General features: G+C 53.0%; 1 long non-coding RNA gene across 2 annotated transcripts; it reads right to left on the bottom strand.

Moving 5' to 3' along the window:
- Positions 1-3465: 3465 nt before the first annotated feature.
- On the bottom strand, positions 3466-14794 carry LOC147366495 (uncharacterized). 2 transcript variants are annotated; one of them, XR_015132505.1, is made up of 3 exons: positions 13395-14794; positions 11405-11513; positions 3466-5188 (listed from the first exon to the last, which is right to left on the bottom strand). It is a non-coding gene; the product is annotated as an uncharacterized LOC147366495 (long non-coding RNA). The 2 variants fall into 2 exon arrangements; XR_015132504.1 differs by having other exon boundaries at positions 3466-11032; positions 13395-14793.
- Positions 14795-15012: the final 218 nt, after the last annotated feature.

Consider the following 15012-nt stretch of genomic DNA (forward strand, 5'->3'; position numbering starts at 1 on the left):
CTGCCCGCCACCCACGGTGGTCAGTGAGCCAGGAGGGGGCCTCTGGGGGTGGCAAGGTGGGAGGATGCGAGCCACGTCGGTGGGCCTGGAGAAGCAGGCTCCCTGCTCTGACCTGGCACAGCCTCGGCCACCCCCCGGGGGTCCCTGGGGGTCCCAGCCATCGAGGGCAGTGGTGCAGCCCCAGGAACTCCTGCATGGAGGCACAGCTGAGCAGTCAGGACACAGTCCAAGTTTCCTAGGAGTCCCCATTAGGGCCTGCAAAGTCCTCCTGTGAGACGGGCAGGCAGAGGGCTTGCTGGGGTGCTAAAACCCTGAGGCTGAACATGGGGGTCGTCCTCACGGGAGGAGACACAGCCCCTCTGTGCCGGAAAGTCCTTGGTGGAAACGGGAGGAATTTTTAAAAAGTACTAGCAACCCTTTTTGAACACCAACAGTCTCTCTCTGAGGTGTAATTTCCTCTTTTCCATTTAAAATAAACCAGAGATAAAAATAAATACATCATTGTAAAAAAGACTAAGAATTATAAGATAAAATACAACAGAAGGTCAAGTAAAGGAAAATAAAAGGCCAAATAGATATGCATAATACAATTATTTTTGTTTTTTAAGAACAATAAAACTTAGGGCGAAGCCTTTGTCTAAACCTAAATGACTTTAAGGCAGTAACGTCCAGTAGAGTATTGATATGGTGTCTGGTAGCCTCCAGTGTCGCATATAATACAGACAGCTGTAGAAATATAGGGTCTGGTAGAAATTTAATGCAAACTCCATATATAATAGTATACTTCCTAGGAATCACATTAAAAAAAAATAATAAATAGCTGCAATTAATTTTAATGGCAAATTTTATGTAACTCAAATATCCAAAGCTCATCATTTCGACATGGAACCACTATGACTCTAATGACAAGATATTTTTTGTTGTTGTATCTCTAACCTGGTGTGTATTTCGCTCTCGCGATTTGTCACAGCTTGCACGAGCCACTTTCACCTGACAAGTGGCCGGCCCACTGGACAGCTGAGTCTCAGCATAAAAGGGGAAAGCTCGGTGCCACAGCGCATTGGAAGTTCAGCAGCACCGACCCGGTGGCTTGGACGGGGTCGGGGTGGGGCCTCCAGCATCTGGAGCCATCAGGGACGCGGGTCCCTTCTTCCTGATTCAGCTTCAGCCTGAGGGCCCGACACCTCCACCGGCAGTGTGGGAGGCAGCTCAGGCCCCCCAGCACCTCGGATCCAGTGGACAGTCCGATTCTGTGGGTTGTTATTTGCATTTCTTTGATCATCAGTGACATTGAATGATTCTCCCTGGTTTATAGGTTAATTTTACTCCTGCTTTTATGCTTAAAACCAGACTACTGAATTAGAAGACTCTCATACATAACTTGCCTAGCATTAAGGCGAGAGAGGCAGGAGAGAGAGATTAGGAACAGAGGGATTTTTCGAAACCCAGAGCGAGGGGCACAGTGACTTTAACCAGGAAAGTGTTCCAGTCACCACCAGTGCCTGCCCTGCCTGCCCCACAGCCCCAGCGCGGACTCTGGACCTGCCCGGCTAGAGGGAGAGCGTGTCCCCATCCTGTTAGTCACTTTTGCTCGGAAGACTCACTCTGCTCCGAACGTCTTCCATAGCCAGGGGGAGAGGCACACGGCCCCGCAACGGGTCACAGGAGAGCACGTGAGCCGAGGCCCCTCTGACCTCAGCCCTGCAGCTGGAGTCCGCGCTGACCGGTACGTGGGGAACACGTGGGCCTGGCTGCAGCCGTGGAGGTCGGGGCAGCTTGTTACAAAGCGTTAGCGTGAAAATAACTGACTCACAAAGGTGTGCCAGGCCTGGGGAGCCGTAGCCAAAAGTGTAACAGGAACATTCCTGAACCCCTCCACTAGGGGTGCGCAGAATACACATATAAATGCAAACTGGTCAATTCTCTTGACTGTGTAGAAGGAAATGCTACAATTCCTGTGTGGCGGAAAGTGATTTATGAAGAAGAATCATACTGAGGAAGAATCTGGCCTCTCCAGACCAAGGCCCTTATTGTGACACTAAATTTAAAAAGTGGTTAGTATAGGAAATTTGTCTCTTGAGAGTCCCTTGAACAACAAGGAAATCAAACCAGTCAATCATAAAAAGAAATCAACCCTGAATATTCATTGGAAGGACTGATGCTGATGCTGAAGCTCCAATACTTTGGCCACCTGATGCGAAGAACTGACTCATTGGAAAAGACCCTGATGCTGGGAAAGATTGAAGGCAAGAGAAGGGGATGACAGACGATGAGATGGTTGGATGGCATCACTGACTCAAAGGACATGAGTTTGAGTAAACTCCAGGAGTTGGTGATGGACAGGGAGGCCTGGCGTGCTGTGGTCCATGGGGTCACAAAGAGTCGGACACATCTTAGCAATTGAACAAATAAGTTTAAAAAGCAGTTAGGATAGGGAATTTGAGAGAAAGAGTATTGGCATCCCCTCCTCCAGGGGATCTTTCCGACCTAGGGATCGAACACATGTCTCTTACATCTCCTGCATTGACAGGCAGATTCTTTACCACTATGGCTCCACCTGGGAAGCCCGAGGGAAAGAGTATGAGAACCTGTCAGCCAAATTGTTGTTTAACTTTGAGAGTAAAAGAAAGATATTTTACCTCCCATGCACTCTGTTTGAAAACAAATAAATTACTCAGTGAAATACACCACCCACACCAAGAATGAAAGAAAATTCCCCATAGATTTAGAGTCTAAGTCCAAAATCCATTGTTTTTCCACTGCACAGATTTTTCAAAAATACGTTCCAAGAAACATTAGTTTCAGAAGACATTCATAAAAATAGGCTGTATTGGTCTGAAGAGTTTGGGAAACACGCGTGCTTTCTTTGCAGGAACAGCTAACGTGTGCGTGCACACTCCTAGGCGTGTCCCCACAGGAAGTCGCTCAGTCCTCAGACTGCTGGGGTGCTGTCCTGGCCGGGCCACAGGCGAGGAAAGGGATCCCTCAAGGTGCCTGGTGAGTCGGCCGACTGCATGCAGGTGAGGGAGTCTGGACCCCCAGAGCTTCCCATGCGGACCTCCCCCAAACAGCCACAATGCCCAGGCATCCCACAGCCCTGCTCAGCCACCTCACCGTGGCTTTGTCTCCAGGATGGAAGCTCATGTAGACGCAACTGAGATAGAGCGTGCCTGTTGTCTCCAGCTCCACCTGTGTGGGGGGTCCCCCCAGCTGCGAGCGCGGTGTGGTGTTTGCAGCCCCAGGCCCTGCACACGGGCCCAGATGAGGGCGTGGAGTTGCGCCGGGCCTGGAGGGGGCAGTGTCACAGGGCGGGGTGACCAGTGGCCTTCCCTGAGGGTCACCATGAAGACGCTTTTCTCCCTAAGACTGTGAACCAGGCAGAATATGTGTCCCTCCCAGTTCTGTTCAAGGCTGCACGAGGCAGTGAGCTAAGCCAAGAATGGAAATACAACTTACACACACTGGTAAGGCAGCCTAAAATCTGCCTTTATTTGCAAATGACATGACTAAGTACATAGAAAATTGTAAGGAATTGCCGCAGAAACCTTCCAGAGGTATGGAGTAATTGAACAAAATTGTAGGACACCAACAATACCAACAGAAGTCCATTATATTTACATACATTAGCAATGTAAAAATTGGAAAAAAATTTAAAAAAAGTCTTGCACAAAAGCACAAAAAACATGCTTAAGGAGAACTTTAACAAAATAAGTGCAAGACCTAAAAAAATGAAAATACAGTACATAGCTGAAAGAGACAATAGATGATTTCAACAAACGAAGAGATAGAAACAGACAGTGTTCACGGGTTGAATGAGTTAATAATTCCTCCCAACTGACCCATAGGTTTGATGAAATCCACACCCCACACCCCACACAAAAAGCACACGTGTATGTATGTGTGTGTGCATGTTTCTGTGTGTGTTTGTGTGTATGTGTTTTTTGTGTATATTTGTGTTTGTATGTGTATATTTGTGTGTGTGTACTTGTGTGTGTGTGTATTTTTTGTGTATATTTGTGTTTGCATGTATATATTTGTATGTATATATTTGTGTGTGTACTTGTGTGTGTGTACTTGTGTGTGTGTGTATTTTTTGTGTATATTTGTGTTTGCATGTATATATTTGTATGTATATATTTGTGTGTGTACTTGTGTGTGTGTGTATTTGTGTGTGTGTGTACTTGTGTGTGTGTGTATATATTTGTGTGTGTACTTGTGTGTGTATGTGTTTTTTGTGTATATTTGTGTTTGCATGTATATATTTGTGTGTATGTACTTGTGTGTGTGTGTGTACTTGTGTGTGTGTGCTTGTGTGTGTGTGTACTTGTGTGTGTGTGCTTGTGTGCGTGTGTGCACGCGTGTGCAGGTGTACCTGACCTCCAGCACCCCCTCAGGCCCCATCGCAGGGCGAGACCCCACCGCGCAGTCAGGAGTCACAGGTGACTCTGAGGGTCGAGGGTTTTAAGAACGACTAGAAGAATCAGAATTGGGGACACCCTGTTCTAGGAGCAAAGTCACCTTCTGCTGCATCCTTTTTCTCTGGATGGAATGCGGCTTGTACAACTTCATGTGTCTATCTGGCGGCCTGGGTCTTGGTTGCGGCCTTCGGGCCCTCCCTTGCCGCACGCCAGATCTTTTGCTGCTGAGGGCGGGCTCTTCGCTGTGGCAGGCAGGCTTCTTTCTCCAGCTGCGGCTCCGGGGCTCAGCTTTTGCTGTGGACTGGCTCCAGAGAGCACAGGCTCAGGAGCTGGGGCATTTGGGCTTAGTTGCACCTGGCCATGTGGGGTCCTAGTTCCCCGACCAGGAATTGAACTCGAATCCCCTGCGTTGCAAGGTGGATTCCTACCCACAGGACCAGCAGAGAAGCCCCACCTTCCACTGAATTCTCGAGATGGAAAACACACACATCCTTGCCGTTGCAGGACACTAGAATTACTACAGAATTTTGGACCAGAATTCTTTTTCTTATTTCCCTTTTCCTGCACGGTTCTTTGAATTACGGAGGTTGAAGGTCATGAGCAGGAAACTGGTGACAAGGCCGGCCGGGCCTCTGGCTTGCTCTGGTGGGCGTCCCCAGGGCCAGCTGACGGGCGAGTGGCTTGAAGCAGGACCGAGGGGCACGCCTGCCTGGGTCCCTGGCAGGGTCTGCAGGATCGGGAGGCCGTGACCACAGCTCCATCAGCCTGGTCTGCTTGCAGGAAAACAGGGACGAAACGGTCCTGTGAATCCCATGAGATAATGCGACCTGACCAGGTCCCGGGAAAAAGCGCTGATGATTTCAGAAATCTTTCTAAAAGAGGCAGCCTTAGCCCACGTGTGCATCAAAGTCTGTGTTCTGACCATACCCGCCAAAGACTGTTTCAGAGGCGAAATGCCGTGAAAACTAAAAAGCGCTTCCCTTCCACTTATCTTGCTGCTCTGAGAGGTTATTCTCCCTTTCTCAACAACCTGAGAAATTTTTAGCTCTGCCTTACGTAAATATTAAGCCCAACTGGGTCTTCCTAATTAGACCAGCCTCTGTCCCTCGACCCCTCCTCCCCAGGGCCACCCTTTCTTTAAGGGGAGCACCATGCACTGAACCAGCTGCTCTGAATTATGCATGCTTCAGCCAGAAGGTCCGCCGGGCCTGGACAAAGGGTAGAGCGGGTTAGCATCTCACTTCTGTCTGCGCCTGCCGTCCTCTGTGAGGTGGCATGGGAAAGCCCTAATGAGGCTGCCGGCGGCTGCAGAAATTCTTGTCGGATAAAGAGGCAGCCCCCCCCTTCCACCTGGCGAGCCCCGGAGAACACGCAGCCCCCCGCCCTCACTCAGCCCCTGCCACGGCCCTATTTGGTATCCTAGGCAACGGAAAGCCAGAGGAAAACAAGGTACCAAGGGAGGTGAATCTGATGTAAGAAAAGGCAGATTAGACAGTGGAATCGGGAGGCACTCCTGTCTGGGAGGGGGTGGGGGGAAGCAGCTCCATCCCCCCGGGAGGGCGGGGCGGCAGCTGATGGACCGCCTTCAAGGTCAAGGATGCTGCACCCTTCCCCGTTACTGAACGCTCCCTGGATGATGAGCTTAGTTTTAACCCCTGAGTCATTGCAGATTCACCAGCTACGGTGGACTGAAGCAATAACATCGTTAAAATTGACAGGGAAGCAGAGTCCTTCAAAAACATGAAATCTGCCTGTGAGATAAATGGAAAAAAAAACATGGCATGCAGTCATGGGGTCCCACCAGCAGCTAAGCATATGCGCTGTACAAACACAAATGGGAAATACGTGTTGAGCAAGGTAAGAAGCTGGGCATCCACCGGGTGCCTCGTGGAGGGTTTAAGAGCTGACGCTCAGACAGAAACCACTGTGCCGCTGTGTCTGCCAGCCCTGCCCCCCACCCCACCCCCCCGGGGGACAGAAGGCCCCTTGCACGTTTCCTGCGTCGTCACTCCACCTCCTGACGCAGGATCCCGCCTGCATCGCCGCCTTCCCTCCCGACAGCCTCTGCGCCCAAACGCACAGCGACTCCTGACAGGCGCGGAGTCGGTATTGAAAAGCAAGTCATGTTTTGGATTATTGTGGCTTTGAGGCACCAGACAATGAATTATTTCCTGCCTGGCCTGGAACCCTCGGCGCCTGGGGTGGGAGTGTTTTCAGGACAGGGAAACAATAGCTGACTGAGCCCCGGGGAGGAGAGGACCAGGCTGTCTGCTCCACGAAGTGAGTCAGAGAAAAGGGCTGGGGGAGTCATTCTGCACCCCTCTAATGCAGGCGCCTGGCGGAGGAAGTGGCAACCCACTGCAGGATCCCTGCCTGGGAGCTCCCATGGACAGAGGAGCCTGGCGGGCTGCAGTCTGTGGGTCGAAAGGAGTTGGACACGAAGGAGCGACTAAAAACAAAAGCAACAGCTCAGGAAACATACACATTACGTGTTTTGAGGCACGTGGACGTTTTTGTTACCAGGTAGAAAATTGTTATAATCTGAAAGATGGATTTTCACTGGGGGGAAAGGGCTTGCGTTCTGTCAACAATCCCTGCACCTCATGTCGACAGAAGGACAAAGAAATCATGTCCCGCACGCACCCCAGCTCAAGCCTGCAGGAGGCTCCACACCATCCTCGGGCTAAGTCCCTTCAGTCGTGTCCGACTCTGTGGTACTATGGACTGCAGCCTTCCAGGGTCCTCTGGCCATGGGATTTCCCAGGCAAGAGTACTGGAGTGGGTTGTCATTTCCTTCTCCAGGGGATCTTCCTGACCCAGGGACTGAACCAGTGTCTCCTGCATCTCCTGCACTGAAGTCAGAGTCTTTGCCACTGAGCCATCAGGGAACACTCAACAGATGCTGTCTATAAGCTTAACTTTTACATAATGGCCCATCTCTGGGAACCTTGCTTCCAATACCTGGGTGTTGAAGTAAAATATCTTTATTTAGCTCACAGGAAATTTCCTGACCAGCCCACCTGTGAATAGCTGAAGGAAGAAGAAATTATTAATAACACATTCCCTCCAGGGGCTGCCCAGAACCAGGACTTAACTCCCTCTTCTTTTAGTATAAAAGAGGCAGGGTGGATCTTCAGGACACAGGTCCACCATCTTCTCAGTCTGCTCTGCTGGCTTTCCGAATGAAGTTGCTATTTCTCGCCTCGACCGCCTGTGTCTTTGTTGACCGGCCTGTTGTGTGATCAGCAGGAGGATGGTCTTGGGCCTGGAAACAATTACACACCCAGCCTAGCACAGAGTAAACTCCGTTAGTATCTGTCCTGCAAAAGTATTGCTGGGATTCTTCTTCCAGACTCTGCTCTTTCCAGCTATCGCCTCACCTCCGGGCACTCAAAGGACACCGGATCCTGAAACCAGCCCCACGCTCTTGCCTGAGGCAGCATGATGCCTGTGGAGTGGTTGGGAGTTCTTGACCAGATGGTGAGGCAGAGGGCAGTGCTGGATCTCGCCAGGCGGGAGGGCAGCCATGTCCCGTCCTACAGGGCCGCAGGCAGACCCAGCTCCGCAGAGAGTCAAGTCCCCCTTCGAGGCCAAGAGCCCTGCTCTTAAGGCCCCACAGGGGAGGACAAGCTTGGGGCCCGTGACCCTGACCTCAGGAGCTGGGCCTGAGCTGCCAGGCTCTCTCCAGCATCATCGGTAGGTCGTCATAAATCTATTGCTAACGAGTTCTTCTTAGTCCTTCCTGACCCTGTTCAAGGATTCAGCTCTTCAGTCCGTGGGGTGTCTCCCGAGGGCCAGGAGCCACGTGGCTGTCTTACGCTGTCTGTGTCAGTCAGGCTCTGACAGCGCACCTCTCCCGTCGTGAACGTAAACCCCGCATTCTGTCTGTATCCAGAAAACCAGCTTCTCTTCACTTTGGGCTCACTCCAGAGCTCAGGAATCTGCTCACTCTTGCCCTCCCCTCCACCATCCCCCCATCCGCAACGACCCTCTTCTCCACCTCTCAGCAGCGTGCCACCTCCTCCATGGTGTGGGTTCCTCTCCACGTGTGTTTCTGGTGAATCTTCTCCGTGGGATCCAGGACTCACAGGTGCAGAGACCATGGCTGGCTCGGAGGATGGACTTAATGCCAGCAGCCAGCACAGAGCCTGGAACGTGAGAAGTGCTGGCACGTGTTTGAAGAAAAAAGCTCTGCGAATTTTCCTCCTGTACAACCTGAGGGTAGATTTTGTTCGGTTTCCTTCTCTGTGGCACACACCTATAAAAAAATTAGCTGGACCTTCACGTGGTACTTAGATGTATTGTGTTGCTTCCACTGGCTTTTAACAAAGTGTCTTAGATGACCACAGGCTCCCCGGGGACTTTTGGTTTTAAATATTTTACCACGATTTCCCCAACTACCAGCTGTGATTCACTGCTCTGCACACGCTGTCTTAGATATTTTCCTTCAGCTTCCATTCAACATCTTTGAAGATTACAGCTCGGACCATAATTATTGGTGGTTCTCTTTTTCCTCATGCAGCTTTCATCATTCTGTGGAATTACTAATTGCATTGCATGGGCAAATCCCGCATTTTCCTAGAATCTCAGCAATCCAGGAGTGCGCTCCAACCCTGCTCTGTTGATGATGATCCCTGAGCCGGTGCAGGAGAAGCCGGCCCGGTGATCGTCAGGCACGAAAAAACCAGATTGGCCTTAAGAGAAGAGTTTCCAAGTCAACACCCTCCTGCGGCATCCAGATCTCAACAGAAGGGCCTGGTGGTTCCAGGCCAAGCACACCTGCCCTGAGACCCCCACGGGGATGGCACGTGGGTCCTCGTGCAGAGCAGCACTTTGCCGAGAAGGAGGTAGGCCGGGGGTCGGGGGGAGCGGGACGTGGAAAGAGGTAGGAGGTCTCTGGGGAAAGCTGGATCTGTGGGTCAGCGTGATACCCAGGCGAGGTCACAGCACACGCCTTGGAACGCAGGGCTGTGTAGAACTGAAGCCAGCCCTGCAAGGGCCAAGGAAAGGAGTCCCTGGCTGGTCATTCGACTGCCTGAGCTTTATCATCTTGGGAAACTTTGCGATGTTCTTGGGCAGCCTGCAGCCCTAGCTGTGATCAGTGGAATCACGCGTAAAAGAAATGACTGGTTCTGACGGCGTGCGTGTTAAGCACACAGCACGCAGAACAGATCTCACAGAGAAAGGACTCGTTATCAGTAAGCGATTGCAACTTTTATAAGAAAAGAGCAGAAAGTGGTAAAGCTGAGGAAAGAAAATGTGTGTGTTCGTGTAGATACACATGCACACACATACACATGTATCTGTGAACATATATTCACAGGAGAAAAGAGCATAGTGTAACACATGGCCGCGAGAGCTGCTAACTTCACAGCACAGATGGGAACCCAAATCGCCTCTCTCCCTGAGTTCTATTAGAGGCGCAGCTAATAGAACCGGGGCTGATAACACCACAGCCTGCGTGGCTCACGGCACTGCCGCAGGGGCAGGAAACGCTCCCCACACCAGCCTGCGCAGGGGAGGAGCCACTTCCTCTGAGGTTACGTCACGTGACCACGCGACAGCGTGCCTTCCTCCCCTCCTACGACTGCCGGTAAGGAAACGAAATGTACAAAGGTCTCACGTTACAGGAATTCACCGGTTTTTCAGAAATAAATCCACCCAGCTTCTGGGACCAACAGAATGACTTCTGTGGAAATCTAGGGAAATTTAAGCAAGTTTCTAACATCTGTGCAAAGTTGCTTCAATCGCGTCCGTACCCTGCCAGGCTCCTCCATCCACGGGCTCCTCCAGGCAAGAACACTGGAGTGGGTTGCCATTTCCTACTCCAGGGGATCTTCCCAGGGATGGAACTCTAACATCTACATACTGAAGTAAACACACTAGGAGCTCTAACGCACTCACAGGGCAGTCGAGGGTTATTTGGGGAACTCTGTGGGAAAGCACTTTGGGAAAAGCACAGACCCAGCCCCACAGATGGGTCACTGCCACCCCCAGACGACAGCAGTGGGGACAGAGAGCCCTGGCGTGTCTGCAGGAAAAGGAGACCGCACTCTGTGAGACCCGAAGCCAGCGAAACCTGGCAGACCCGTGACTCTCTTGTGACCAAGCCTGCCGGAAGGCCGGCCCACTGAGGACTGGTGTCTCGTCATCCGACCTGGAGAAGGGGGGATCAGAGCAGAAGCGGGCACTTGGCCCAGAGCCCATCTGGCGCTGCGAGTGCCTTCTACCCTGGGCGTGAGTGCTCACCCTCCACACCCCCAGAGCCCTGGCAGCCGACAGAGACGCGGCGTGTTGAATCCAGTCGTGTCCTGCTCTGAGGACGACCGAAGGAGAAGACGCGGATGAGCACACGGCCAAGGGCAGCGTTCCAGACCCTCCCCTTGAGAACAGCCCTCCACGCCCTGCACGGTGGCAGCAGAAGGCGCACGGTCCCAGGGCAGGGCCCCTGATGGCATCTCGGCAGCACGTGCTCCTGCAGGACCAGGGTGTCCCGAGTGAGGTCCGGCCGCTGCTGAGGTTTAGAATACAAAGTGTATCTTCCCCTGAAAACCAGGTGACTTCCTCAGACTGGAATCCCCAGCGGAGTCCCTGCCAGGAGCAGGGAGCCGGCGCTAGGAGGAAGGGGTGGAGATGCAGACAGTCAGGAAGAACGGGGGGCCCCGCCACGGGAGGCACAACACGGCGCCCCGGGACTCCAGCTGCGGCCCTGCGTCCACGGGAGTGGCCGCGTCCCAAGGGTCCCGTGTTCGGTCCTCCCCCACCTGCTGCTGTAGGCCCCTCCTCACCCCCAGGTCCTGGGGCCCACTGTGAGCCCACTAACGGGATTCGCTGTCAGAGCGCTGAGCACTGCGACACACGGACTCTGGCAGTTCCCCACCCTGAGTTACCGGGACCTCGTCCGCCCCTCTTGCTCAGCCCCAGGCATTCGCGGCAGGTCGGCTCGTGCTCCCCCAAAGATGTGCCCAGGTCTTAACTCCCAGTACCTGTGACTCTGACCTCAGTTGGAGATGGCGCCCTCACTGAGGTCACTAAGTTAGGGATGTCGAGAGGAAGTCCTGGATTTGGGTGGGCTCTTAATCCAGCAGCTGGTGGCTGTTAAAAAAAAAAAAAAGGAGAGGAGAGTTCAAGCCACAGGGGCACAGGGAAGATAGTGTGTGGAGATGCAGACAGGGATGGGTGGGGTGCGTCCTGGGTCGGGGACTGCGGCCACCGCCAGGGCCTGCAAGAGGCAGAGGGCTCCTCCACAGGGCCTCTGGAGGGAGCTCGGCCCTGCTCACCCCCTGGCTTCAGACTTCTGGCCTCCAGAGACGTGGGGGGTGTGACTGTGTGGCAAGACGCCACGGTGGTCACTTCTGTGGCTGCCCCGGGGCCCCTGTAGCAGTCACGCTGGATGGGAGCTGGGAAGGCCCACAGTCACGCGGCCGTGTCCTGTCCACGAGCCTATCTCCCACCCCTGTGCCCTCCTCACTGACACATGTGAGCGTGCACTTGCACGCGGGCATGCACGACACACGAGCACACACCCAGCGTCCCGGAGTCTGCACCTCAAAAGCTCAGCTGGCCCCAGGAAGGCTGCTGTCCCGAGAACCGTGACTTCACCCCCATTCAGGTTTGCTGCCCTGCCTGGCCTCGTCCTAAGTTCCCAGATGGGATCAGACACGAGGCCCAGTGACCTGTCAAGGAATACGTGGTCCTCCCTAAGGCTGTCCTTGGACGAAGCTGGAGGGGATGCACCCTCCCCCCAAGGAGGAGGGCGCCCCACTCCTGACCCCTGGCTGCCTTTCTTGTTCATCCTTCTCTGTACCCAGTCATCTCACTTTGGAACGCACCATCTGTTCAATGTTAGCAAAGGTCAGAAATTCCTATTTTCATGTCGTGTGTCCAGCTGTTTGTGACCCCATGGATCATAGCCCTCCAAGCTCCTCTGTCCATGGGATTCTCCAGGCGAGAATACTGCAGTGGGTGGCCATTCCCTTCTACAGGGGATCTTCGTGACCCAGGGATCGAGCCCAGGTCTCTCGCACTGCAGGCAGATTCTTTAACACCTGACCCACCCGGGAAGCATCTCGTTGCTCGTTAAATAGGGGAAGGCTGGTTCCTCACAGCAAAATGCTTGCCGTTCTAAGTAACAGGGATTCGAGACCCAGCAAAGTACAAAGACGTGGCTCAGGCTCGGAGCCGAGGCTTTCCTAGCTCTTTGTGCTTGTAACCAGAATTGCAGTAAATACACAAAGGGTGCGGCTCTGCACTTCCCTGACCGGAAGCCCAGGCTCAGCCGGGGAGGCCAAGCCGCAGAAGGACGTCTGGAGTTCAAAGGCAGAGGGTGAGGCCAGGGAGGAGGTGGCCCAGCAGGCAGAAAGGAATGGAGCCTGCTCTGCTGGAGTGTGAAGCCAAGTCCAGGCTCCTCCTGCTGCGAAAATAGCAGTTCTTACAGGTATTAGGGAAAATCTGTTCAGAGCTATGATGCGTGTTTTAAAGCCCCAAAAGGAGGAAAAATGCAGTTTTGAGAGGAGGGCCAGGGTTTGGGGAATTTAGTTAAGAGAAGAATTCCATGAACAAACACGGCTAAGTTACAAAGTCCACAGAAAGGTGGTTGGAGCCAATTCAAAGATATTCCAGAACACGATATGCAAGTCACTGAAAAACGTAGATCTTTCAAGTCTAAAGTTTTATTTAGCGTCTGGGCTATATAAACAAAGCTAGTACAAACGAAAACCTTTTTTCAGATATACTTTCAGCACAGGCTTGGATGACAACGAGCACATCATTGTCAGCAACACAGAGTCTTCAAAACAGTGAAGGAAGCAATGGATTTTTAGCACAATTCACAGGACAGTGGTTAAGCTCCTGACTAATTGCTGGCTTTTGCTGCATTTGATCCGCCCGATGACTTCTGAGGCAGTGACCTAGTTGAAAAAGTTAGCCAACCAAAAAAGGAAGGTAAAAAGAGAGCGTCAGGCTAAATTAACTCACCCTCCTGGAGATGGGGATTGTAGTCTGGAGACTCGAGCTTGAGAGAGAAGGTCTGGAGAGATAAACTTCCACTGCGGAAAGCAAGGCGGGCTTCCCGGTGTGGGAGGAAGCTCCTACGGTCACAGGTCACAGGTCACAGGCTGTGCTCACCCGCCCGAGGGAACAGTCGGAGGTCCAGCTGGCCCTGACCGTCCCTGGAAGTTTGGGTCCATCTGAACAGGGTTCCCAGGATGAGCCGTGGGGGAGAGGGGCAGAGACCACCAGCAGTGGACTCTGAATTGGGATCCAGAGGGTCCAGAAGCCGTGGCTGGGCTGAGAGAGACCACCAGGGCCTGGAGGAGAACCTCAGCCTTGCCTCTGCGTCCCTCCCCCACTGCCCTCCCCCTGCCCCCACAGGCACCAGCACTTCCCCGCCGGTCTCAGGAAACAACCCCAGACTGTCGGAGCGAAGCCAGCTGGGACCTGGAGGTGCAGACCCGGCTCAGATCCCCATGTGACACTTAGCCCCAGCGTGGCCTGGGGCCCAGCCTGCAAACCGCAGGGCTGACATCCCTGAAAAGAGGTAACTTCCACCTTCAGTCACCAGGGGGCGGTGGCAGGGAGCTCACACTACCAGCTGTAAGGCCCCGCCCCTGTGGTGACGTCACGAGGTGTGACCGTGTAAGTCAGCTCAGGATGCTGCTGCTGCCTGACAAAATGCTACGGATGGGAGGGGCTCAAACACTGAAATGTCTCTTCTCCCAGCCTGCAGGCCTGGAGTCCAAGAGCCCAGGGTCTTCTCACCGTCCTCCCCCTGCGTCCAGACATCCACTTTCATAGGGGCATCAGCCTTACTGGATCAGGGTGGTGACTTGCCTTGGATGGACGGCAGGCCGGGCTCATACAAAACGCCTTTGCCTCTGCTTCTCCCAGCATCTCCCAGCAGGGTTCCTGGATGCCTCCAGCTTGGAACTGGCTCCCCAAGACCCTGCCGAGAGCCAGCAGACGTCTTCACGTGCTGTCAATTCTGGCATCAATGTGTTTTTGTTTCTTTGGTGTGTTTTTAAGCAGAATTCAAGTTCATACAATGGAACTAACCGTTCCCCCTGAGTCATGACATTTTCCTGCCTTCCGTTCACGCTTGTCTCTCCAGCCGTCTTGTATTTTATTTATTCATTTGGTGTTAGTTATTTGATTAACACCCAAGACATATACGACTGGAGCAGAGGACTGCCACACTGCAGCTCACATCTGTGTTCCCCCATCCCCACCCCTCTGCTCTCCACCCCAGCTGCCCAGCTACAGGCAAGGCTGTCCTGAGTCTTGTCTGTGGTTCTCCTGATGTGTTCATCCAACAGCGTTAGCAGGATGTGTGTGTGTGTGTGTGTGTGTGTGTGTCTGAGGAGGAATGTTTGGTTCCGATTTTGTTGCCTGTGTTCTTTATGTTTCAAGTTTTTAAGTCACTCCTTACTAGAGTTTAGTCTCTAAACTGCAGCAGCTGAGAACCTGGAACTCATGCAACTCACAAAAATTCTCGAGCAGTCCCTCCCCTGCCCCTCCACCCACCCATGAATCAGACACTGTGGTGTGTGGTTCTCTGACCACTAATGAGGGCGGCGACCTCTCAATGTCCTCGATG

This window comes from Bos grunniens, chromosome 9 (genome assembly GCF_055505025.1).
Source record: "Bos grunniens cultivar Pamir isolate PY7600 chromosome 9, Bosgru_T2T1.0, whole genome shotgun sequence".
NCBI lineage: Eukaryota > Metazoa > Chordata > Mammalia > Artiodactyla > Bovidae > Bos > Bos grunniens.